General features: G+C 38.7%; 1 protein-coding gene across 3 annotated transcripts in view; it reads left to right on the forward strand.

Annotated features, from left to right (window-relative positions):
- DYRK1A (dual specificity tyrosine phosphorylation regulated kinase 1A) overlaps nucleotides 1-27,866 on the forward strand; it is a 146,442-nt gene that overhangs the window by 53,743 nt on the left and 64,833 nt on the right. The gene's annotated exons all lie outside the window — the stretch shown is intronic.

The raw sequence follows: 27,866 nt of genomic DNA on the forward strand, positions 1-27,866 counted from the left end.
TTTGCCATAATTCTTATATGTAAGAATTTAAGGGCTTAATTAAAACCATTTGATGTGGCAGAGTTTTCAACTTGAGATTCTCTGATTTTAGAATGTGAATTTTGTTGGGTAAAAAAAAACTTTTGTTCTGCTCATTAGGAGAATAAAAGGGTATGTGCATTTTCATATTTTGGTACATATTGCCAATTTTGGAATTGTTCATATGGTCCTATGTATCTTTTTCTAAGTGTCATCTATGTATGTTTAGTTTGTCTAGGTTTCATTTGTTTCTCAGCCCTGAGCAATCTGATAATTTGCTCTTCCTAATTCAGTGAGATTGCTTTTGGTAAATGATAAACCCAGTGGATGTATTTTTGCTCCCAGGTTTTTACTTTCTCTCTCTGTTTATTAAGTAATAAACAGCCATTGAAAACATTTAGAAATTTAGAAAAATAGAGAAAAGTAGAAACACTGAAAAGTTCAGCTGTCCAAAGTACTGTGGCACATCCCTTCCAATCTTTTTTGTTTTGTTTTTTTCTTTATCATTTCTGATTAATGAGATAATCCTGAAAATCTGTTTTATATCTTTTTTTTAATTGCCTAACTTTATATCTTTAGATCATAAACATTTCCCCGTGTCATCAAAAATACTAACAACAGTGGTCTGCTGTCACACTGGACTTGGAGCAGGTCTAGAGCATTGAGAACTGTAATTGTTTTTGAGGATGAATGACCTTAGAAATTTAAAGTGTGCTGATTTGAGACTATTTCAGTGTGTGGTCATTTCTTAGTTAAGCTAGCTAGTCTTTATTCTTAGACATTAAGTTTTTTTTTTTTTTTTAAATTTTCTGAAGTACTAACATCAGTGCATAAATGTTTGGCTATATGCTAAAATTATTATTATTAAAATTTATTAAAATATTTCTTATAATTGATTCCTAGGCATGATAACGCTTGGGTCATAGGGTTTCAGAAATTTTAAGACCCTTGATAGAACTTTTAAGAGTGCTAACGTGGAGTTGCTGTGAGTCGGAATTGGCTCAACAGCAACAGGTTTAGTTTCTTTTTTTTAATTGGTTCACAGTGCAGTGTAGCTTCTGGTATTCTCGTTAAGATTTTTTTTCCTTCTAAATTTTATTTTGTTGTTGAGAATATAAACAGCAAAACATACACCAATTCACAGTTTCTACACATACAATTTAATGGCATTGATTAAGTTCTTTTGACTTGTGCAACCATTCTCGCCCTCCTTTTCTGACTTATTTCCTCCTCATTAACATAAACTCACTGCCCCCAAGGTTCCTATCTAATCTTTCGAGTTGCTTTTGTCAATTTGATCCCATAATAGATAGTTCTTTAAAGAGCACAATGCTTAAGGCAGACCTTTTTACTAGTTAAACTATTGTTTGGTTTTAGGTTAACTTCAAGTGATATTTTTGGTTTAAAGTTTAAAGGTTAGCTCAAGGTAATAGTTTTAGGGGTTCATTCAGCCTCCATGGCTCCAGAGAGTCTAGAGCCCATGTGAATTTGAAATTCTGCTCTACTTTTCCCCCCTTTTGATCAGGAATCTTTTGTGGAATCTTTTGTAGAATCTTTGATCAAAATGTTTAGTCATGGTAGCTGGACATCAATCCAGTTGTTCTGGTCTTGTGGCAAAGAAGGTAGTTGTTCATGGGGACAATTAGCCACACATTCCATGTTGTTGTTAGGTGCTGTTGAATCGATTCCAACTCATAGAGACCCTACGTATGACAGAATGATGGTCCTATATCATCCTCTCAGTTGTTGCTGTGTTTGAGCCCATTGTTGCAGCCGCTGTGTCAATCCATTTCATTGAGGGTCTTCTTTTTCTCTGACCCTCCACCTTACCAACCATGATGTCCTTCTCCAGGGACTGATCCCTCCTGATAACATGTCCAAAGTACATGAGACAAAGTCTTGCCATCCTCACTTCCAAGGAGTACTCTGGCTCTGCTTCTTACAAGACAGACTTGTTTGTTCTTCGGACAGTCCATGGTATATTCATTATTCTTCATCAGCACCACAATTCAAAGGCATCAGTTCTTCTGTCTTTCTTATTCATTGTCCAGCTTTCCCATGCATGTGAGGCTATTGAAAGTATGATTTGGGTTAGGCATACCTTAGTCCTCAAAGTGGCTTACTTTCAACACCTTTAAAGAGATCTTTTGCAGCTGAATTGCCCAGTACAGTCAGTTGTTGGATTTTTTTTGACTGCTGCTTCCATGGGTGTTGATTGTGGATCCAAATAAAATGAAATCCTTGACAACTTCAGTCTTTCATGATGAAGTTGCTTATTGGTCCACTAGTGAGGATTTGTGTTTTCTTTATGTTGAGGTGTAATCCATACTGAAAGTTGTAGTCTTTGATCTTCATCAGTAAGTGCTTCAAGTCCTCTTAATTTTCAGCAAGCAAGGTTGTGTCATCTGCATATTAGAGATTGTTAATGAGTCTTCCGCCAACACTGATGCCCCATGCTTCTTCATATAGTCCAGTTTCTCGGATTATTTGCGCGGCATAGAGATTGATTAAGTATGGTGAAAGTTTACAACCCTGACGCACGCCTTTCCTGATTTTAAACCATGCAGTATCACTGACTCTCACTTTTTCTGCTGTTCCTCCAGGCAAATAATAGAGACCAATGGTCATTCCTTGAATGGCGACTTGAAGACTTTAGGCACTATGCAACGAACTAGGAGGTAGATCAGAAGCTTTAACTACATTATTAGGACAATTAACCGAGAAGTCCCATGAAACCATAACCCTAAACTTCCAAACCAAGGAACCAGATACAATTCCATGAGGTATTTGGTTGTACATAAGCAGCCTCAGCAGCTACTCTTTTTACAGGTGTAGGACCTATAGACAACAATTACAACAGTTGACTGTGCAACCCTACCCTTAATCAATGTGATTTTCCCATCACTGTTAACCCCCTTTTTACTCTCCCTCCTGCCCCTGGTAACCACTAATAAACTTTGCCTTTTCTTGTCTTTTTATATAAGTGAGGTCATACAGTATTTGTCCTTTTGTGACTGGCTTATTTTGCTCAGCTTTATGTCTTCAAGCTCCATCCATACTGTAGCATGTATCGAGACTTCATTTCTCCTATTGGCTGAGTAGTATTCCATTTTATGTATGTAGCACATTTTGTTTATCCATTCATCTGTTGATGGGCATTTAAGTTGTTTCCACTTTTTAACTGTTGTGAATAGTGCTGCAGTGAGCATTGGTGTACTTGTGTCATTTTGAGTCTTTGCTTTCAGGTTTTGGGTGTATGCCTGGGCTTGAAATTCCTGGGTCATATGGTAGTTCTGTTTTTAGTTTTTTGAGGAACCACCACACTGTTTTCCACAATGGCTTTATGGTTTTTTTTTTTTGTGGCTATTTTGTAATATGTACCAGTTTGTACTCACTAGGATTATATAAATGTGTCTCTTTTAACAAACCTTTGTCAGCATTGGGTTTTGTAGTTAAAAATAAATCTCTAATTCAGCAGGCAAAAAGAAGAATCCTCTGTTTTAGAAAAATGTAAAAGAGGGTAGTATATATGCAGTAGAAGTTTTCTTATACTTCATGAAGAAAGCAGAGGACTCCTACTGAAGCCAGAAAGGATATTATGACCCACTCCAGTCTCCTAAAAGTTTTTTATTTCACATAAAAATGAGCAACAGACAAGAATCACAGTCAAATTGCCCACAGAGTTTTTATAAGAAAAAAGAAACAAGAAGCAGAATAGTATAGCCTTGCAGACAATGAAAGCATGCCAGAAAGAAGTGTTCACAAAAACAGATGAAAACTATAACCTAACATTTCAAAACAAACCCGAAGAAATTTAGAAAATGATACAAATGTGAAAGAGCAACATAAATTCAAATAAGGAAAACTCAGAAATGTGGTGATAACTCAGGAAAGAAAAATAAAGGAAAAAAATCATTTCAAAATTGAAGGTAAACTAGAAGGAACTCGAGAGTGAAAATATACAACAGAAAATTCCTTCAGAGAAACAGAAGATGAATAAAAAAAAAAAAAACCAAAAAGAAATGGGTGAGGGGAAGGGAGAACCGTTCCAGAGAAAGTGACAGTTATTAAAGACAGGCAAAGAAGTCTCAACGTATAAATAATAGGAGGCCCTAAAGAAGAATCGGAGCAATGAAACCGAACAAATGCTAATTAATAACTCAAGAAAATTTCCTTAAAAAAAAAAAAAAGTTGCCACCACATTTGGAAAGGGCTTGTTGTATATCTGGGAAGTTGATCCTGAACTGACTAGCCTGTAGACTTGTTCTATTAAAAATTACTGGACTCTAAAAGGAAAAAAAAAAAAAACCTCTTTGGGCATCCAGGAAAAAAGACATAAGTCATTATTAATGGGAAGAATATTAGATTACATCAGATTTTGACCGCCATGTTTTATGTCAGAAGCAGTGAAATCACATCTGATATACTCAAGGAAAGTAAATGGGAGCCGAGAGTGCTATATCCAGCTAAATGGATTTCCAGCTGTAAAGACAGCAGACAAAGCAGTGAACACCAGAGCTTGGGGAATATTATTTCTGTGAGTCCTTCTTGAGGAATCTACTAGAGAACAAACTTCAGGCAACCGAAAAGGCTGGAGGGATATTGATGATAAGGAGAACAAGCATTGAATAGGTATTGTAGAATTTAGACTAAATGATGGTTATAAGTGAGGGTGTAATATGTAATGACTATCTTCTGTGCAATGAAGATACAGTACAAATCCAAAAATCAAAAGTAGAATAAGGTTGCTGATTGCTTTATAGTTATTAACTGGGTGAAGAAGGATGTTAAGGAACTCTGGTGGCCCACTGGTTAAGTGCTTGGCTGCTAACTGAAAGGTCGGTGGTTCAAACCCATTAGGGGCTCCGTGGGAGAAAAGACCTGGCAGCCTGCTCCAGTAAAGATTACAGCCTTGGAAAGTCCTACTCTGTCATACAGTGTTGCTGTGAGTCGGAATTGACTTAATGGTACACAACAACAATAACAAAAGAATATTACTTCAAATCAGATGCTGGGGGGTGGGGACAGGGAAAAGGGGCAAAAATGTTATTGGTTAAATTCCAGTGTTGTTCCTAAGTAGGGGGCTCAATAGGTCCTACCTTTCCACCCTGCCTTTCCGCCCTGACACATAATGAAAAGAAAGAAAAAAAGGGGATGATTTAGGATATGATATAAAGTTATTAGTATTAAGGTAACCATTAGAATAAAAATACAAACCCCTAACTCTCAGTTTCTTCAGATGGGGAATAATAATCATAATAATGGTGATAATACTTCATAATACAGAGCAGAGTGCATAGTGCTTGCTAGTAGACGTGCCTTACTCTTTTATTATCTGCCCTCTGAATTGTTACCGTACTGATTTTGTGGGTATGGTGCTTTCATTTTCTTAAATTCTCCCATTTAAGAAATTGATGCCTTCTCAAATTACATTTTAATGCTGTAACATTTATTTGTTCTACCTGTGTTATCAGACTTACAAACCAGTTGCTGTGGGGTCGATTCTGATTATTGGCGACCCCGTGTGTGTCAGAGTAGAACTGTGCTCCATAGGGTTTTCAGTGGCTGATGTTTTAAGTAGATCACCAAGCCTTTCTTCAGAGGTGTCTGTGGGTGGACTCAAACTGCCAGTCTTTGGGTTAGCAGCTGAGTGCATAAACCATTGGCATCACCTGGGATTATCAGAATTACAGTGAGGCTCAAATTTGTATCTCATTTATATAATTTAGTGTTGCAAGACTGTGTTTTAGTTATTAGATACTGAAAGTAGGCCTATTTTTTCTGCTTGTCTACCACTTCTGTGGCCTATAATTTGGACTCTGGAATTATTCAGAAAGGATTTGCAAGAGTAAGACAGATAGGGAAAGAATGTGACAGTAGATAAAGGGGTTCTGGAAACTGAATTAGTTGAAAAGTTAATATTCTGTTTTTTATACTGATGTGCTTGAAATGATTACATAGTATCTGTTTTTACATGCTATAGTAGTAAAAAAGTTGTTGGAATCATGCACATTTATTGTTGAAAGATACCTGAAATACTCCCTTCCCCCACTAGTAGTCCCTCTCCCACCAAAGAAAATAAAATGCGTGTAATTTTTTTCTCTCCTTGAGGGCAGGGACTCTTCCCCACCCCACAACGTTTTAATAAGTTACGTATATGTGTACAGATTCCTTGAAGCATAATTAACATACTGTAAAATTTACCCCTTTTACAAGTAAGTTCGAGTTACAGTAAATTTATACAGTTGTGCAGCTATCATCACCACAATGCAGTTTATATATATTTTTAATTAAAAATAATTCAATTTCAGATAGAAGACTATAATGAAGAAAAAAAAATTACCAGTAGTCTTAACACTCAAAGAAAATACCATAAGTTTTTGGTGTGTATATTATGTTTTACTTCATGTGCCTGTGGCTCATTCACACGCTATATAAGAAATAAAATTAGCATCATATTTTATTTACTTTTTATAGTCTGGTCTACATTTCCCCATCATTAACATTCTTTTATAGTGTCATTTTTAATAACTAATTAGTATGCCACAAATTGGTCTTAATATTGGTAATAATTAATAACCTATTCCTTATTTTTGCTAATTAATTTATAAATAATGTTTAAGTGAACATTATTATAGGAAGTCTTTATGCTCATCTGTGATTTATTGCCTTGGTTCCAAGTCCTAGAAGTTGGAGCTATTGGGTTAAAGCATACATACGCTTTAAAGGTTTTTGATATGTATTTTCAAATACCTTTTTAAACTAAAATTTGTGCTTCTACCAGGTGTACATCAGTATTTTCCCATACCCTGGGATCCTGAGTATTTAAAAACGTTTACCAGTTTGATAGATAAAACATAACTCAGTTTTTGTTTTTTTGTGCTTTAATTGAAAGTTCACAGCTCAAGTTAATTTCTCATAGAAAAATTTATACACACATAGCTATGTGACCCTAGCTGCTCTCTCTATAATGTGACAGCACACTCCTCCTACCCACCCCAGATTTCCTGTGTCCACATATCTAGTTGCCTTCTCATCTTGCATCTGGACAGGAGCTGCCCATTTATCTCATGTATCTCCTTCAGCTAAGAAACACACTTTTCATGAGTATCATTTTATGTCTTATAGTCCAGTCTAATCTTTGTCTGAAGTGTTGGCATCAGGAATGGTGGTTTTAGTTTTGGGCTAACAGAGAGTCAGAGGGCCATGTCTTCAGAGGTTCATTCTGTCTCAGTCAGACCATTAAGTCTGGTCTTTTACTAGAAATAGAGTTCTGCACCCCACTTTTCTTCTGCTCTGTCAGGGACTCTCTGTTGTATTCCCTGTAAGGGTGGTCACTGGTGGTAGCCAGGCACCATCTAGCTCTTCTGGTCTCAGGCTGATGGAGTCTCTGGTTTATGTGGCCCTTTCTGTCTCTTAACGGCTAATATTTTCTGTCTTTGGTATTTTTCATTCTCCTTTGCTGCAGGTGGGTTGGAACCAATTGATGTATCTTAGATGGCTGCTTGTTGTTAGCTTTTAAGACGCCAGTCACCAGTCACCAAAGTGGGATACAGAACATTTTCTTAATACAGTTTGTTATGCCAGTTGACCTAGATGTCCCCTGAAACCATGGTCCTCAGACCCCGGCCCCTGCTACTCTATCCCTTGAAGTGTTTGGTTGTATTCAGGAAATTTCTTAGCTTTTGGTTTAGTTCAGTTGTGCTGACTTCCCCTGTATTGTATGTTGTCCTTGCCTTCATGTAAAATAATTCTTGTGTACAGTTAGTGAATACCCCTCTACCTCCCTTGCCGCCCTCTTAACTATCAAAGATAACTCAGTATTTTAATTTACATTTGTTTGTGTATTAATGAGATTGAATATATTTTCTTACGGTTGTTACTCATGTTCTTCTGTGAATTTCCTTTTAATGTTCTTGGCTGATAATTTCTCTTAGAGTTTTAATTTTTTTTAATAAGAGTTCTTCATTGAACACGTGCTACATGCCAGGTATTCTAAATGCTTTGCAGGTATTACTCACACTTAATAACTCTGCAATTGGTACCACAGTTAATCTAGCCAGAGGTTAAGTAGCTTGCTCTAGGCCATACAACTAGTAAGGGATGGAACTAGGATGCAAACCCAGCAAGCGGTGTGTTTCTGGAGCCCCCTACTCTTAACCAGCATTATTATAGGTATGTTTTCCAGTTTGTTGTTTGCCTTTTAGTTTTGGTCATAGTATCTGTCAGTTTTAGTGTGCGGGGACTAAATGTTTTCCAGTTTGTTGTTTGCCTTTTAGTTTTGGTCATAGTATCTGTCAGTTTTAGTGTGCGGGGACTAGGTCTTATTTATTAGTGCAATGCCTGGAACGTACTAGATTCTCAAATATTTGTTGAACAAATGAGAATAAACCCATTAACACTCTATTGATGGTAGTGACCTTTTATTTTGTGTAGTGTATTTCTCCTTTTAAAGAAATTCCCAAGGACTCCTTAGTTTTGATAAGATACAATAAGCTTATCAGTATTCGCTTTTCTGGAACGTCTGTAGAAGTTATCACTGCCTTAAAAAGGAGCATGTGTTCTCAAACAGGCAAGTGTAAGTTGTGAAGAATGTGTATTATGGACATTGATTTGAATTGTAGATTTAAGTGAAATGAAATGTGCTTTTGGTTCTAGGAATATTTTGATGGAGCTTAGTTTTTGTATTGTTAGAAAATGGATAGATTTGGGCATTATTTAAAAAGTTTTTAAAAATAGATTTTGGTTGAACTTTAAGGAATAAGATTTTTTACACAGAAAATCCAAACTAAGAAACCCATATAAAAAGTGCTTACTGCTTAACGCTTGGATAGTGTAGATCAACTCCTCAGAAGGCATAAATTATGATTATACTTCCTCCTGAGGATGTTTAGTGTTTTCTGTTTAGTTTGGTATGGGCCTGTTTACCCTGTATTCTAGTGTTTTTAAAAAGTATGGCAATCCATATTATTCAATAGATCTATATTAGAGAGAAACACAAATAAGTTCCTTTCCGGTTTTATAAAACACCCACAAAATATACTGCAAAGAATCTACCACTCAAAAAGCAGGTACTTGAAAATACAAATATTTATCTTGTTAGTACAAACGTAAATCTCTGTTGTGTAAAGTTATAAAAGCTTAAAAAGTTTTTTCTTGTTAAAATGTGCTCTTTCTGTAGCCTCCTAGTGGTTACAGCCAGCCTTTTTTCCCCCACCTACCAGCAGCATTATTCTTCAGGTCATGCTCAGCTGACAGGTTGCGTTCAGATTTGTGTTTTTCTTCAATAGTAAGCATGAATCACCAATTTACACGCAGTTGTCAATGACATTTAATCCATTTTGGAAGAAAAAATGAAATAGCAGTTTTCATTTTCTTATTCCCACTTCTTACTAGTAACTCCTTTTAATCTATTGAGTTTTTTAATTATTCTCTTGGCTACTTCCATCACTTTAAATATAGTAATGTATTTAAAGTGATGTGTTTATAGCTGTTTCGGTTTATCATTTAAAAAACTACTGACTTTGGTCCCAGAAGGATGAAACCAAACAGTTCTCTACATTACCTTTTTCCTGTCAGTTTCTCCTATCCGTTTTTAAAGGTTTTTCTGTTTCTGTTATTAAAATTTTATAAAATTGATTTAAACCTCTCTTTGCCCATAAGTTTCCCTTGATGTAAAATGAGGGCTTTAGTATCTTTTATATTTCTTTCTACCTCACAACCTTTGCCCACCAATTACTTCTACATTGTATACAGGTTATCTACTTACACACCTTTCTTTTTAGCTATAATTGAATGCCATGCTTTTGACTTGAGTTGGTTCTGAAAACTGAAAACAGAATACTATTCTGGAAAAGCACCATGCGTTGCAGGGAGGGAGCTAGAATGCTCTGTCACTAAGTTTGTTCTGCTCATAGGAGAAATGTTAAAAGTGGGATTGAGGTGTATTGTAATGTAGTGATGATTTAAGAAATGGTTTAATTGTGTGCTGTGCATTCAGCTTTCACTAGGAATTTTTTTTTTTTTTATCTCAGACGTAGAGTTTTAAGTGTCTTATTTATGACACTTGTCATCTTTGATCCATTTAGGGCCCTTCTTTATTATATTATTTTAAAAATAAATATCTGAACCCCTTGTAGCCCAGCCCAGGAACCAGAATTGCCTCTGCCTTCATCAGCTGCTGTCCCGAACGTGAGGAGGACTGAGTGCAGATTTGCCACTTGTGGGTGAGGCATGTGAACTGATGACAGGCTTTTAGTTTAGTGAATGTGAATGAGGCCCTGGCAGGAAGGAACGGTCACTTCCTCTGCTACCAGGCTGAGGAGGCTCACCAAGCAGTAAGGGCATGTGTGACCGAGCCTTTCTTAGGCAGGTGGCTTTGCATCCTTTCAGGGCATTTCTTTGGCTTCGGCTTGGGAGGGGTGGGACTGCGCATGTGTGGTTGAGTGGCTGAGGCATGCTGACTGTGCAGTAGGTACTGCTTTAGAGCCATTGAGGGAGGCCAACTTTACAGCAGAGAGTTCTGGAATAAGTCAGGCTGCCCCATGCCCCTCCTTCCTTTCCAGTTTTCCTTCCTGCCCAAAAGGGCACTTGCAGCTTCTGCGGTTCCTGGCACGAGCTTTCAGCTCTAGGTCTTTGACTTTCTTTTACCTAATGTTGTGATTCCGTTTGTCTTTTGTTTTCCTGAAAGCTGTCGGAATCTTTGGTCCACAGGTGTGTCTCCATCCCATACTTCCAGTGATTTTATTTTGTGCTTCTTTACTTCAGTGCTTATCATGGTAGATACAATGAAGCGTGTTTAGTCTGTCACCTTGACCTGGAAACTCTTTATCAGGTGCTTTAGATTTTCTTGGTAGAAGCACCCTTCTCTTTTATTAAACTGAACTTCTGGATGTGGTTGGTATTGGGTCCTTCTTTTGCTGCCAGTCTTAAAGGATTTTTTCAGGCACTGCTCTGTTTTGTGGCTATCCTTAGTTTTCTATTTACTAATGAATTTCGTTAACACATATTAAGAACTAGGTGGCCTTCCTGGCCTCAATAAAAAATTCATCCTGCTACTCACCCTGTAGCTTGCTACTTAAAATTGCCTGTGAGAGGCTGTTCTATTGAAAGTTAACAACACCTGTACTTCACTTTCTGCTTTTGTGACTTTGCTTTGGGCTCTGCTCAGAAGCACTGCTTTCTTTGTCCTTGGCCTGTTCACGTGGTTTGCCTATCACCTCCTCATGAACAGACACATAGCCTCTCTCTGTTACCTCGGCTTCAGATGCTTCCCACTCAGGGCTCTTAAATGTGAATTTTTTGTATTGTCCATTTTTAAGTCAGGCCTAAATTTGTTAATTCTGTCTACTTGTTTTCACATGATACCAGAATTAGCAAGTAAATACTTAATGTAGTTTGTATAGATGAAGATACGTAAGAAAGATGAAATTGTTATATTTTATTATTCTGATAAGTACAATACAAAAGTATTTTTTAACTCCAAAGTTAATTTTTTTTGTTCTAGCAATATACTATTATTAAGATTTGGCTCAATAAAGGGTTGATTTCCACGATAGCCGAATGAGGAAGTAAAAGTGTATTTGATGTACAACAGTGACTTTTCATAATTTTCTAGGTGGCTTTTCAGTTTTGGGAGGAGGAGGAGAATGGTACCATTCTCCAAACATGAATTAGTTCATCCACAGAAGTAAAGAACAGCCCAAGATTTAAAAAAATTATGTCTGTAATCCAGATGTAAAGGATAGTTTACCTTCCAATATTTTAAGTAAATTTAGGAGAAGTAGGGAAAAAGTATTGATTGCTCTTAAGTTTGAGACTACAGATACTTACTGGGCTTAATCTTTTGTTAAAGGTATCCAGTGAAACAATGTGGTGGCAGCCTCACTTTATAGAATTAAAACCTTGAGTTGCCCAAAGTTTTTGAATATTTTTCCAACTTAGATGGCTTCAAATTCAAAAAAAAAAAAAAATGCATTTTTATCTACTTTCTGTTTTCTCAGAGGTGTAAAGCTGCATTGTACTTCTCCCTAAAATACAAAATTGTTGGTATGGAATGATTTGTTATTTGAGATAATCTTCTGTGATATATTACTTGGTATAATAATGGCTGTTATACACTGAGAGGATAGAGGCTGTATATATCTTGAACATCAGTAACTGCCGATGAGAAGTTACCAGTTATCCTAAATATATTTCTTCTTAAAATACAGGGGAAAAAGCAATAGGAATATTGTATTTAGAGAAATGTTAATGATTAATTGTATACCGAGAAAACTTCTAGTAAAGAAAACTTTACTAGAAATTCTGAAATATATTTTTATGTAAAGAAGATTTTAATTTAGTGAGTTAACTATTTTTTATTTTTATTTTTTTATTAACTTTTATTGAGCTTCAAGTGAACGTTTACAAATCAAGTCAGACTGTCACATACAAGTTTATATACACCTTACTCCGTACTCCCACTTGCTCTCCCCCAATGAGTCAGCCCTTCCAGTCTCTCCTTTGGTGACAATTTTGCCAGCTTCCGACTCTCTCTATCCTCCCATCGCCCCTCCAGACAGGAGATGCCAACACAGTCTCAAGTGTCCGTCCACCTGATACAAATAGCTCACTGTTCATCAGCATCTCTCTCCTACCCACTGTCCAGTCCCTTTCATGTCTGATGAGTTGTCTTCGGGAATGGTTCCTGTCCTGGGCCAACAGAAGGTTTGGGGACCGTGACCACGAGGATTCCTCTAGTCTCAGTCAGACCATTAAGTCTGGTCTTTTTGTGAGAATTTGGGGTCTGCATCCCACTGTTCTCCTGCTCCCTCAGGGGTTCTCTGTTGTGCTCCCTGTCAGGGCAGTCATCGGTTGTGGCCGGGCACCAACTAGTTCTTCTGGTCTCAGGATGATGTAGGTCTCTGGTTCGTGTGGCCCTTTCTGTCTGTTGGGCTCTTAGTTATCGTGTGACCTTGGAGTTCTTCATTCTCCTTTGATCCAGGTGGGTTGAGACCAATTGATGCATCTTAGATGGCTGCTTGTTAGCATTTAAGACCCCAGACGCCACATTTCAAAGTGGGATGCAGAATGTTTTCATAATAGAATTACTTTGCCAGTTGACGTAGAAGTCCCCTTAAACCATGGTCCCCAAGCCCCCGCCCTTGCTCCGTTGACCTTTGAAGCATTCAGTTTATCCCGGAAACTTCTTTGCTTTTGGTCCAGTCCAGTTGAGCTGACCTTCCGTGTATTGGGTATTGTCCTTCCGTTCACCTAAAGCAGTTCTTATCTACTAATCAGTAAAAAACCCTCTCCTACCCTCCCTCCCTCCCCCCTCGTAACCACAGAAGTATGTGTTCTTCTCAGTTTATACTATTTCTCAAGATCTTATAATAGTGGTCTTATACAATATTTGTCCTTTTGCCTCTGACTGATTTCGCTCAGCATAATGCCTTCCAGGTTCCCCCATGTTATGAAATGTTTCACAGATTCGTCACTGTTCTTTATCGATGCGTAGTATTCCATCGTGTGAATATACCACAATTTATTTAACCATTCATCCGTTAATGGACACCTTGGTTGCTTCCAGCTTTTTGCTATTGTAAACAGAGCTGCAATAAACATGGGTGTGCATATATCTGTTTGTGTGAAGGCTCTTATTTCTCCAGGATATATTCCGAGGAGTGGGTTTCTGGGTTGTGTCGTAGTTCTATTTCTAACTGTGAGTTAACTATTTTTAAGAATTTTAAATGTTTAATTTCCAATTCTAAAACTGTTACTCATTGATACTTCTCTAACTGCCACAATTTAAGTGGCTTTAAAGAGAATTGACGATAAGCTAAATGACATTAACTTTTGGATGTTTTACCCCAGTGCATCTGTCACCAGGCAGATAATGGGCTTGCTTGTGTCTCTAGGCCCTGAAGGAAAACAGGAATGTGGAGGTTTTACTTTTCTCCCTCCAGGATGGGGATTTTGTGATAGGTAGGAAGAATGTTCAAGAGGTGAACCAGGTAACAGTCCTTGTTTATGTTGAAAATGCCCTGTTTACTGCTATAGATGGAAAGATAGGCTGGGTTAGAATTGCTTTACCAATGTGGAAGGAATAACACAAGGTTGAAACTTGGATGAACAAAAATGTTAAAGATGCATGGGTAAGGGTGTGAACAAAATTGGCTTAAAAATAAAACTTATCTTTTCCCTTCCCTTTTTATCCTTAGGAGTTAAAGGAGGCATATGAGGGTTCCAGTAGTTCAAAAACAACACCAAATGATGTCAAAGTTTGAAGTAAACTGAGATTCAATCAGGGAGTGCATTTAATGCTTTTGATCGGAGAGTGATTTTTAAATTTTTCTTCAACTTTGGTTCGTAGGTATTGTAGATGATGACGTGGGGAATGATTCTGAGCTGATCTTTTTTGAACGCTTATGTATGTTTTCATATGAACAAGAAACCCAGAGGCTTATTGATACCTGCCTGATACATTGATTGGTCTTAGATAGTGTTAGAGGAAAGTTTGGGAGGGCTTTGGCTTCTGTGTATAGGGTTTTTATCTTCTACACTGTGTTTCTGGAAGTGTATGCAGTTTCTTTGTTTTTAGGGCGAGGGGTTAGTATCAGATGATCTTCCAGCTCTGAAGTTCAGTTAGTAGTCTCTCTCCCCCATAAAAGTTGACTTTATCAAATCTTGGTTTTAGTGGGCTTAAAGTAGTTTGCATCTCTGAATCCCAGATTACAGAGAAAATGGGAAAAAATTAGGGGACAGGTGTGGGTGGTAGGTACATGGAGATGGTGGAAAAGTGACTTTCAGTTTTCTTAAGGAGGGAAGATAGATTGCAGTAATAGAAATAGGACCAGCATGATATTCTCTTAGAATCTGATGCTTGAAGTCTGCTCTGTGTCTTGGTTGAGTGTATTTTGCCAATGCTAGAAATCCTTCTGGAGACATTTATAGACATTATATGGAAAAATGTATTTAAAAGTCACTAGCATTTCCATGGTGTGGTATGAATCTGTACTCCATTTAGAAGGAGATAATTGTGAGAATAGGTGGGACAAGTTGATCTATTTTAAAATAAAATTATATCTTTTGTAAGGCACAAACGGGAACTGTGTCTCCTTGACATGTTTCAAAGCATTTCTCTGGATATGTGAGATTAAAAGAAATTCTCTCAACCACTAAGAATTGTCAGAACACTGATGTTCTTTAAAACGATTTTTGTAGATGTTAGTATGTACTGACAGAGTTGAAGTTTTTATGTTTTCTATATCATCAGAAATTTTATATATGAATATAATGTGTTTATATTATACTTACATCTTATTTGAACTTTGCTCCAAGGATATGAGTATTATTTACTTCGTTCCAGTGTGCCTGTTTTAAGCCTTTTGGGTTAATATTTAATTTGGATTTTATTATTTTAAAATTATTTTTGAAATCATACATTAATGTATGCATAATCGAAAACAAAATGTTATTTTTTTTCACCTGATAGAAGCTTATTTGAGAAAAGTGAGCCATGCTTTTTCTTATGCGCACTATTTATTAGTCTTTTCTTTATAGAATAAAAATGTTTTGTAAGGTTTCTCTAAAATGTGTAATGTTTGAGAATCTTCTTGAATGTATGGAAAGACATTTACATAAAGTTTTGATTAGGTGGAGAAAAAAGTTGAAATGTTGATGGCAGTTTCTGTTGTAAAAACTTGTATCTATGTAGTAAAAAGTTAAAATTATAACAAATGCATTACTTTTAACTGTATTCTGTATGTATTACCATACACACAGACTGTGGAATATGATTCTAATCCTTTACCAGTTGCTGTTAATTTTGCTCTAAACCTGAAAGTGTTAATAGCAACTTAAAAATCTGACAAAGCTGAAATTTCATTTCTTGTTTATTGCTTGTTTTCCTATTGGACAATTGGAAGTATCTCTACCCCAGCAACTAAAATAGGCTATTTGCATAACCTAGTTTGATTGGCCAACATTCCGACTAACAGTTCCAATCATACGGTGTCGGTTTAGTGGTAGGCTATGCTAATTAGCCGCTGTTGCTGGGGTTCAGGATGGTTTCTGTGTGCTATTCTGCTGCATTGTGTTGCCTGGTAAGAGACATTGATAAATGAGTGTTTAATGATCTGCAGCAGTTCCCACTCACTGCGGGCAGGCGGATTTTAGAACAGAAGTGGAAATAGGATTTAATTGCTCTGTTAAATACTTGTAACCAATATATGTGTATTAAATTATAGAAATTGAGTTGTATAAAATCTTTAAATATTTTATGACATAAAAGGGAAATACTTTGGCTTTGTCTCTTAAAATGTAAGTCTCAGGTAACAGCACTATGTGCAGGTTTTCTAAAACTCTGATCAGTAAAATTGTCCCCCCCCCCCAGGTTTGAAGTAGTACCATTGGAATAAGTAGCATATTTGATTTTTCTTATGATTTTGACCTTTTTATAAAAATACATGTTTGTTTTTCATAAATTGGTAAGGCTTCTGGGCAGAGTTTATGTTGTACTGTCCATTTAATAACAGCAAAAAGGAGCATAAACTTGAACCCCCTGTTCATGTTCTGTTGGAAGATCAGATTGAAGATCAGATTCTTATTCACTGCCCCTTGCTGTTATTACCTTTCTAGTTTAAGTCAGGTGTTTTAACTATTGCTTATACTATTATCTTTGGCTCACTTTAAGCCTTTATTTGGATACTGTTACATGGGAGGTTCTGGAGGAAATACAAAACCCAGGTTTTGTTCAAGAGTCGAGAAGTAAATATGTGCAAATTATAAGATGACCATACAGAAAGTGCCGTAGGATTTATCTAGTAGAGTATAGAAAAAAAATCACTAGGAGTTTTAAGGATAGGGACATGGGAAATGGATTGAGTAGCCTGAGAAACACTTAAAAAAAGGAAGCCCATAGAACTTGTGTTTAGGTTTTAAACGTGATTTAGGATTCAGATAGCTGGTGAGTAATAGGAAGGAAGAATGTTTTAGGGTGGAGAGTAAATAAAAATTGAACAAAAGCAAGGCTACTGGGGTTATTCATTTACCAAATACAGGTGGTCAGAGTGATCAAGACCTCCAGTGTCTTATTTCACTGTTTGAGCTTGCAGGCCAGCTGGTGTCATCTTCTTAAGATAAGGGCTAGTATCTTAACTGTTCCAGCAGTCATTTTGGTTGGCTTTTCTTCACTTTGGAGCCCTGGTGCCATAGTGGTTAAGAGATCAGCAGTTGAAATCCACCGGCAGCTGCTTGGAAACCCTATGGGACAGTTCTACTCTGTCCTGCACAGTCTCTGTGAGTCAGAATCGACTCAATGACAACGAGGTTAGTTTTTTTTTTCCTGATTGTTTTTAAGGTTTTCTGTTCATCATTGGGTTTGAGCATTTTGATTATAGCGTAGTTTTCTTGTGCTTGGTGCTTGTCGAATTTCTGAATCTGTGGGTTTATGGTTTTCATCAAATTTGGAAAATTCTTGACCAATTATTTAAAAAAAATTTTTTTTGTTTTCTCTTTCTTTCCTTTTACTAGGGGATTTAGTTGCATGTATCTTAGGGTACTTGAGGTTGTCCCAGAACTCACTGAATGTCTTCCCCCCCCCGCCCTTTGTGTCATTCTTCTTTAAAATAATTTTTATTGAGCTTTAAGTGAACGTTTACAAATCAAGTCAGTCTGTCACATATAAGCTTATATATACCTTACTCCATACTCCCACTTACTCTCCCCCTGATGAGTCAGCCCTTCCAGTCTCTCCTTTCGTGACAATTTTGCCAGTTTCTAACCCTCTCTACCCTCCTATCTCCCCTCCAGACAAGAGATGCCAACACAGTCTCAAGTGTCCACCTGATACAAGTAGCTCACTCTTCATCAGGATCTCACTCTTCATCCAACCCCATTGTCCAGTCTCCTCCGTGTCTGATGAGTTGTCTTCGGGAATGGTTCCTGTCCTGGGCCAACAGAAGGTTTGGGGACCATGACCACCGGGATTCCTCTAGTCTCAGTCAGACCATTAAGTCTGGTCTTTTTGTGAGAATTTGGGGTCTGCATCCCACTATTCTCCTGCTCCCTCAGGGGTTCTCTGTTGTGCTCCCTGTCAGGACAGTCATCGGTTGTGGCCGGGCACTGTCTAGTTCTTCTGGTCTCAGGATGATGTAAGTCTCAGGTTCATGTGGCCCTTTCTGTCTCTTGGGCTCACAGTTATCGTGTGACCTTGGTGTTCTTCATTCTCCTTTGATCCAGGTGGGTTGAGACCAACTGATGCATCTTAGATGGCCGCTTGTTAGCATTTAAGACCCCAGACGCCACATTTCAAAGTGGGATGCAGAATGTTTTCATAATAGTATTATTTTGCCAGTTGACTTAGAAGTTCCCGTAAGCCATAGTCCCCAAACCCCTGCCCTTGCTCCGCTGACCTTTGAAGCATTCAGTTTATCCCGGAAATTTCTTTGCTTTTGGTCCAGTCCAGTTGAGCTGACCTTCCGTTTATTGAGTATTGTCCTTCCGTTCACCTAAAGTAGTTCTTATCTACTAACTAATCAGTAAAAAACCCTCTCCCACTCTCCCTCCCTCCCCCCTCGTAACCACAAAAGTATGTGTTCTTCTCAGTTTATACTGTGTCTCAAGATCCTGTAATAGTGGTCTTATACAATATTTGTCCTTTTGCCTCTGACTAATTTCGCTCAGCATAGTGCCTTCCAGGTTCCTCCGTGTTATGAAATGTTTCACAGATTCGTTTGTGTCATTTTTGATAGTTTTTATTCTGGTGTCTTCGAGTTCACTAATCTTTTCTGCAATGTCTAATATGTTATTAATCCATCTATGTCTAGTTTTTTTTTTTTTAGTCTTTGTAGCTTTCATTTCTAGAAGTTCGAGTTTAAAAATATTTTCCATGACTCTCTTTAATTATTTGCATGTATGGAATATAGCAGTTATAATACTTGCTAAAACGTCTGTGCCTGCTAATTGTAATAGCTGTGTCAGTTCTGGCTTGGTTTGTTTGATTAATTTCTTTTATTCTTTTAAAACTCTCATTATGAGTTGTGTTGTCCTGCTTCTTTGCATGCCACGTAATTTTTCATTATATGCTAGACATTTGCGAACTTTTATTTTGTTGGGTCCTGAATATTTTTGTATTCCTATAAATTTTCTTGACCTTTTTTCTGAGACACAGTTACGTTAACTTGGAAATAGTTTGATTTTGGGTGTAGGGGGGTTACTTATGAGACTTTGTAGATGGGACCAGCACAGTATTTAGTCTTGGGCTAATTATTCCTCAGTTTTTTTTTATTTTTACTGAGTAAAGACTGCCGGTGTACTTTTAATCTAATGTTCACTGAATATTGAGGTTTCCCAGTCTGGCTGATGGGAACAGGCACACTTCCCAGCATTGTGTGAGCACTAGGCACTGTTACTTCCAGTCTTTTTGGTTGGTCCTTTCTTAGGCTTTCAGTGGTTTTCTAACATTCATGTGCACGTAAGTACTCAGTTGAATACTCATGAAGGTGGGACATATGACGGTGGGACGTATGATGGTGGGATGTATCCTGTACAGATCTCTGGAACTTTATGTCCAACACTTTCCTCTCTGGCACTCTTTCTTGTGAATGCTTGCCACTTTGGTGCTCTGAGTTCTGTCTTTATTACTAAAGGAGTCTGCTGGAATCTCTGCAGTGGGGGCTAGAAACTGAAAGGCATTACGCTGGGGCAGTTTATTACGCTGGGGCAGTTGTAGGGCTCATTCTTTTGTTTTTCATCTCAGGCGTTGCTGTCCTTTGTTGCTTGATGTCCATTGTCTTTAAAACTGTTGTTTCATATATTTAGTCCGTTTTTTCGTTGTCTTGAGCATGAAGGTAAATACTCCATCTTGACCAAATGTAGAAGTTCCCGGGTGGGTTAAATTTAATATGTCTATTAGATACCCAGTTTCAGGTATTGAGTAGTTAGATGGAGTTTTAAATAAACTACAGGTCTGGCAAAAGTTTGAGTTGGATGCGTGCATTTGGAAGTGCTTACCATATCAATGGTTTCAAAAGCCGTGAGCTAGATGAGGGAATTTATATATGTAGAGAATAGAAGAGGGCCTAGGTAGGACTAAGTCCTCAGCCACTGCCATGTTAGAGATTGGAAGAAAAGGAGGAATCAACAAAGAAATTGGAAAGAAGTAACTAGTGAAAAAAAACTAGTGAGCGAGGAAGAAATCCTGGCAAGTATGGCAGCGTTTAAGTTAAGTGAAGAGAGTTTTTCTAGAAGGGAAGAGCATTCAGTTCTGTCATATGGTGCTAATAGATCAGGTAAAGTGAGGACTAAAAATTGACTTAGATTTAGCAGTGTGTCACTGGTTATCTTAATGAATATTTTTGGTGGATTTCGAGAGTGAAAATCTATTTGGGGTAGGTTTAAGAGAGAGTGGGAGAAAACTCGGAGAGTTTTACTATAAAGGGATTGGAGTAGTATCTGGTGAAGAAATGTGGTCAAAAAATTTTTTTTTTAAATGGGGAGAAGTAACAGTAAAAAATTAACATAGGTGATAGAAGGGGAGACTTACTGGAGTTGATGCCCTTGAGTAGATGAGAATGGCAGGAATCTTGTGTGCAAATGGAGAGATTATCTTCAGTTAGGAACTTGGAAAGTTTATCTGTGGTTAACAGTGGGGAGGCAGAGTATGTGGGTGTAGATGCTGGTAGACTAGTAAGTGGAAGTGGGAGTATGGGTATTCTCTTACAGTTTTCTCTGAAGCAGGAAGCTGAGAATGAGGATGCAGGAGGAAGTGTGAAGAGTTTTAGCCAAAAGGAGGTGGTATAAAATAGTAATCTAGGAGAGTGAAGTGTGAATAACCCACTTGAGCTGAGCGTAAGGCAGGAACAATGCTGAGAATGTTACTGGACCAGAAAATAGGCCAGTCAGGCCTATGGTTTGAGGGTAAAAGAGGATGGTACAGGATGAGGCCAGTGAAGTGAAGCCAAATTCTAAAAGGTCTTATAAGTAGGGTAAGGAGTATTCTAATTGTGATGTAGAGTAATTGGAGGGCTTTAAGCAAGTGAATGATGTGATTTGATTTACATTTAGAAGGATTACTCCTGGTTGGTGAGTGGTATTCATGGTTTTGTGGAGCATACTTCTTTGTGATTATCAAGGCCTCTGTAACCTTTCCATTCTCATTTCTCTACTTACATGAAACCGGGCATTCTCCCACCAACATGTCCCTTAAGTTCATAGGATCTTAATTCATGTTCTTTCCTCAGCTTGGAATGCCCCTTTCCTTTCCTCTGCCTATCTTGTTTAAAAGTCGTCACCTACTTATCAGAACTAAAGTAGTTATTTACATTGGCATTTTCCACACATATTTGCAACGTTTTTGGAGACTGAATTTGGTATTGTATCCCATTTCTTTTGTTGTCCCCAGTACCACTTGTAGTACCTTATAACTAGTGGCTACTTGGATTGAATACATTAATGTGTCTGAGCAGACAAGCTGTTGAAATGAGGCATTTGAATCAGGTAAGGCATTTAGGAGGCTATTAACGTAAGTTAGACATGCATTAATTTATTAAGTGTTTATTGAACCTACCAAGTTCAGAACTGTTTGCTATGTGTAGGGAATAGAGCTGTGAAAATTTAGAATCTGCTTCTATCCTTGTGGACTTTGCTGCCTATTAAGAGTATGAGAATATAACAAATCCCCACTTTTCCACTTGTCTGTTCAATTCTGACACCAGCTGCTCATGAAGCTTCTTTCTTTCACCCTGGCCACATGCAGCTAGGTTGTATCTCACACGTTAAAAAGATGCCATCCTTCAAATTATCCAATCAGCCCAAGGCTTAAGACGCCAGCTGCAAACTTGGGAGTCTCCAGTGTTCCTCTCACTTCTGACCTACTGGCTACAAATTTGGGAGTTCCCTGTACCCGCTCTGGATACCAGCCGGAAGTTCAGGGATTCCCAGCCGTCCTCACTTCTGACCTGCTGGCTCTTACAACTCCTTTGAATTTGCTGGAACAGCTAACAGAACTCATGAAAAGTGCTATAGTTATAGTTTTATTGTAGGAAAAGGATGTAAGTGAAGAGATGCGCAGGGAGAAGTCTGGAAGGGTGTCCGGTGTGGACCTTCTATGTCCCGAAAAGGGCCGTATTACACGCTTAAGTCTTTCTCCAACTAGGAAGCCCAGGGAGCTTCAGTGTCCTGAGCTTTTATTAGGGTTCTCATTAGATAATGCAAACTCTAGCCCCTCTTCCCTGAAGTCAGTCAGTATCATGAGGTGGTCTTTCTGGCCTGACCAGCCCCTCTCCCTGAGGTCAGTTGATATAACGAGGCAATCATAAGATCTTTCTGGCCTGGCTAGCCCCCACCCCAGAGTCACCTCATCACCCTACCTAACCTGTGTCCTAGAGTCCTTTGTCTTGAGTCTTAAGAAGCAAGGTTATTGTGAGGTACCCCAAAATCGTCTTACCTATATATTACATGTGTTTGCGTTATTGTCTCTTTCCCAGCATACAGTTTAAGGCCCTTAAGGATGGAGCTGCTGCTTCATTCACTGACAAATATTTGGTTACTGGCACATAACAGGCACTCAAAAAATATTGTTGACTGACTCAACTAACTCACCTCATGAGACCTGAACACACATTGATGAGGAAGCTACCTACTACCCATTGCCGTCGAGTCAATTCCGACTCATAGCAACCCTATAGGACAGAGTAGAACTGCCCCATAGAGTTTCCAAGGAGCACCTGGTAGATTCAAACTGCCGACCTCTTGGTTAGCAGCCATAGTACTTAATCACTACGCCGCCAGGGTTTCCTACGGGGAAGAGGGTCATAGGGTCGCTAGGAGTTGGAATCTACTCAACGGCACTGGGTTTGGTTTTAACTGGGAAGAGAGGGATGCAAAAGAAGTAACAAGTCTTCTTTGAGGAGGGTAGAGGAATTGTAATATTTAAGTTATGCCTGTATAGTCAGATGATTATTGCCCCTTCTTCCTTCCCAAGCCATCGTTGTCGCTGACAAAGAGAAACGAGTGCTAATGACAAGAAAGGTTCAAAGAGTAGTATCACCAAGTAGCAGAGGGACTGATTGAGAACTGTTCCTGCCCATCCTGGACATTGTGCTTCTACAGTTGGAAGTTGGAGTGCAGGCACAGGATTTCTCTCTCATTTTGGTCTATATAGTGCCTATGGCATGCAACAGGCACTAAGTAAATAGTACGTTCAAAGGAATAAACAAACTTTAGCCTCAGCTCTACTGTTTTTTTTTTTTTTTTTCCTACTGTTAACACACTCTGTGACCTTGACCTTCTCCATGGCCCATTCCTTTGCTTTTGTAGTGGGAGTGATAAATAATTCCAGCTCCTGTGAGGGGTTCACATGAGATAGCACATGTGAGCACACTTTATAAACTCTTAAACACCACACAAATTCAAAGATGAACGACTAGAAAGCCGCCTTTATGTTAATTTCTCAGATGTCAGTTTAGTAATATTTTAATAGCTGGAAAGCGGTGCCAGTTTTCCCATTAACTATTTACTGAATAGGAAAAAAATGTCAATTTAAATATTAAATTTTTTTTTCTTATGGACCTGAATAGGCTATTTTTATTTTACATTTTAAAAATAAAAGTAACTTGTTACCTGAGTTGCACCAAAACAAACAAACAAACAAACAAACAACACCAAACCTGCTGCCATCGAGTTAACAGCCAACTCATAGCAACCCTATAGGAGGACAGAGTAGAGCCACCCCATAGGGTTTCCAAGGCTGTAAATCTAGAAGGAAGCAGACTGCCACATCTTTCTCCTGCAGAGCTGCTGTTGGGTTTGAACCGCTGACCTTTTGGTTGGCAGCTGAGTGTTTAAACCACTGTGCCACCAGGGCTCCTGTGTGTGTGTGTGTGTGTGTGTGTGTGTGTGTGTCTTTGAGTGTGTATCATTAGCATTCATTAGTTAAATTTTTCTGCATGTTGCAACATTTGTTTCCCAATGTTTAGGTCATTTCTGGTATCAGAATCTACTCACTGTTTTATAAGCAGGGAAGCCCTTACCCTCAAATTAATTATAATAAGAATAATACTGTTAATCTTATAATGGGCAAGGTGCAAAATTCCCAACTTTTTCTTGGCCTAGTGACAAGATGGGCAGTGATTACTCTTTCATACTGAGGTTCTGAGGTTTTCATATGGAAACACTATGATTCTCTACTTCAGTTGGGAAAAAAAATGTTAAGATCTTACGCCTGGCTGTGATTGGTGCTATAAACTAATATATTCCGCAGACACATTAGTTAATTTGAAATGAGTCAAATGAAACTGAAGCTAAGGACTTTCTTGGAGAGGCCTTCTCTGACCTTCCTAGCAAAAACAGCATCTCCCCCAACCATCTGCTTGTTTGGATGTTCATTTTGTCCACTTACATTAGAAAGTAACCTCCAGAAAGCAGAGACTCTGTCCTATTCACTGCTATAACCCCAGCACCAAGAGGAAATGTTTGACACAAGGAGTGCTCGATAAGTAGTTGTTGCCTGTATTATATGGCATTTCATCACTTTAACTATTTGACATCAAGGAGAATATCCCTTGGTCACTGACTGACTGTAAATAGTTCTGTTACTTTTAGGTTTGATTTGGATGTGGATAACAGAAACCCATTTCTGGCTAACTTGGACAGAAAATGAATTTAATGGAAGGCTATAAGGTAGCTCAGAGAATTGATTGGAAAGCTGGCAACTGAGCTAGAGAAATAAGTAGGAACCGAGGTGGCAGGCAGTAGAGGGCTCAGCAAGGATTGGCCATAGGACCGGTCTGTTCAGGATGCCTCTCCTGGAACTTCTGCAGTGAATTGCTGCCAGAGGCTCAGCTTTCCCGCTCCTGTCCCCACAGTGAATATTCTTTCACTTTCCCTGCATCTTGCAAGAGTGAATATTCAGTATTCTAAGCTCTGAGTAGGAGCATTTGATTTCCAAACTTGAGCCACTAACAAAACCCTACGGAGTAGAGAAGAGGAAATATTTGTTACATTTGGCTTTTATAGTAGAAGGCAGAACCTTTTTTGCCTTCCATGATTCCCACAAGCTATGAAGAATGTCCAGATACTCAGTGGCCAAAAAATAACAAATAGCTACTTAAGAACCCTTTTCATAAGGAGGAAAAAAGTTGTGTATAAAATAGAAGACTGTTCCAGTCTTGATTTTGCTACTGGCCTTGTTGTATACGTCACTAAACCTCTTTGGGTTGCAGCTGTCCTCTGTATAAAAATTGAAGTGGGGGAATTAGATGACTTGACGATGTCCATTCATTCACTCACTCACTAAGTAAATACTGACTGAGTGTCTTTTATGTGCTGGCATCAAAAAGGTAAGGAAGACATCCTTGCCTTTCTGTGGCTTAGTGGATGAGTAGAGGAATCAGTCTAATACAGTTCAGGTGAAGTGCTCTAATAGTCCAGCCTGGGTGTTACAGGAGTGCACGAGTATCCAATCCAGACTGTGAGTGAGGGTTGTGGGGTAGAGGCTCAGGGATTGCTCTTTGCTTCATTCACTCATTCATTTATTGAATGCTTTCTTTCTGCCTTTGCATTGTTGTAGTTATGAGAATAAAAAACAAGTAAGCTCAGTCCTTCCCTTAAGGTTACTAGCATACTTGCTACATTGAGATAAGAACAGAGTATAAGGGGAAGGAGGGAGCCAGGGGAGTGAGTCACTCTGTAAGACTTTGAGAAGGTTTCTTAGAGAAGATGACTTTGATCTGGGTCTGGAAGTTTGAGTTCAAGATTCGTAGGAGCAGAAAAGGGGAGAGCGAGGACAGCTTTTTAGATGGAGGGAACAGTTTTGCACAGGTGTGGAGTTGTGAAAGGTTTAGTGTATATGAAGAAGAGTTCATTTGGTTGAGGGAAAGGCTGTGGATGGGGATACAGGGTGGAGAAGATGGGGATACAGGATGGAGAGAGAAGGGGATACAGGGTGGAGATGGGGATACAGGGTGGAGAGAGGTGGGGATACAGGATGGAGAGAGGTGGGGCTGAGGATTCAGGGTAGAGAGAGAATGTGGGAAATGTGATAGGGAGAGGTCTTGTAGTTTCAGATTGTGTGAAGTTAAAGAGTTTACACTTAAACCTGGAAGCTCTGAATGTTTTATAGTGTTGATGATTTGAGACTTTTTTTTTTAAGGAAGTAGGCTTTGACAGCAGGGGCAGATTGAACTGTCGGCATAAAGACCAGATAAGGAGCACTTACTATAGAATCCCCTCTCATGACCTTTCTTCTGAGTTAGGGTTGTGATGTAGTGGATTGACATGAACAGCCAGATTTGTGAGGCATTCCTGAGGCAAAGGTTGCAGAATTTAGTTAGATTGGATATGTGTGTGTGTGCGTGTGTGTTTAAAAGGCTGGGGAGGAGACAGTGAGGGAGTGAATAGGACTCTGAGGCTTTTAGTTTGAGTGGATGGCTGTATGGAGCTGCCATTTATAGAAGGTTGTCACACTTGGCACTGCTGCCGTCTCCCAAGCCCATGCAGACATGGCTGATACAGCATGCTGGGCCTTCCAACTAGGCTGAAGTTAGCCTTGGCTTCTTTTCTATAGCAGTGAGTGCTCCAGACAGCCACTGCCAGTCTATTTGAGTTGGTGCTTGAGAGGAAACCTATTTGGCTTCCCTGTTAGAGAGTTGGGAAGGGGAGAGGAAGAGGGCAAGAAACTCATTCTCTCCCCAGTCTTTTCCTCCCTGTGTTATTCTTCAGAACACTCACCTTTTTTTGATATTATTGTGTTACTTGTTTATTGTCTAAGGATACCCCCTCCCCCCAATAAAATGTAAACTCCAGGAGGCCAGAGACGTTGCCCATCGTCTTCACATTTGTGTCCCTAATGCTAAAAATAATTGTCTGGAACAGTGCTGTATGGAAATAAAACTTGTACCACTCACAAAATTTAAAAATTTATAGGAACCACATTTAAAAAATGTAAAAAGTAATAGTGAAATTAATTTTAGTAATTATTTTATTCAGTATACTCAGAATACATTATTCCACCTTGTAATCAAATTGAAGAAATATCAAGATACTTCACATTTTGTTTTTCGTATTCCATTTGGGCTAGCCACGTTTCAAGTGCTCATTAGCCACTTATGGCTAGTGGCTACCATATTGACAGCACAGGTCTAGAGCGTAGGAGGGGCTCATTAACAAATCGTAAATATTTGTGAAACAAATGAATAAAGAAACGAATAAATTAAGAGATTGCTAAAGGAGGCATATAGAATTGAGGAAGGATTTTGTTTTTGCAGTAAGAAAGTTGAGCATATTTATATGTTTAAGACAACTGGATGAGAGAGAAGTGAAAGATAACAGGAGACAGAGGGGCTAATTGATGGAGGAAGACCTCCTACGAGCGGCCTAGACAGGGCTGGGATCTACAGCCCAGGCAGATGCCATGGACCGCTTCTTGCTATCTGTTTTAGTCATCTAGCGCTGCTATAACAGAGATACCACACACAAGTGGGTGGCTTTAACAAAGAGAAATTTATTTCCTAACAGTAAAGTAGGCCAAAAGTCCAAATTCAAGACGTCCAGGGGAGGGCTTTCTCTCTATTGGCTCTGGAAGAAGGTCCTTGTCCTCAATCTTCCCATGGTCGAGGAGCTTCTCAGGCGCAGGGACCCCAGGTCCAAAGGATGCGCTCAGCTCCTGGTGCTGCTTTCTTGGTGGTATGAGGTCCCCAACCTCTGCTTGCTTCCTTTTCTTTTTATCCCTTGATAGATAAAAGGTGGTACAGGCCACACCCCCCGGGAAACTCCCTTTATGTTGGATCAGGGGGGTGACCTAAGTAAGGATGGTGTTACAATCCTACCTTAATCCTCTTAACATAAAATAACAATCACAAAATAGA

This window comes from Loxodonta africana, chromosome 2, assembly GCF_030014295.1.
Source record: "Loxodonta africana isolate mLoxAfr1 chromosome 2, mLoxAfr1.hap2, whole genome shotgun sequence".
Classification (NCBI taxonomy): domain Eukaryota; kingdom Metazoa; phylum Chordata; class Mammalia; order Proboscidea; family Elephantidae; genus Loxodonta; species Loxodonta africana.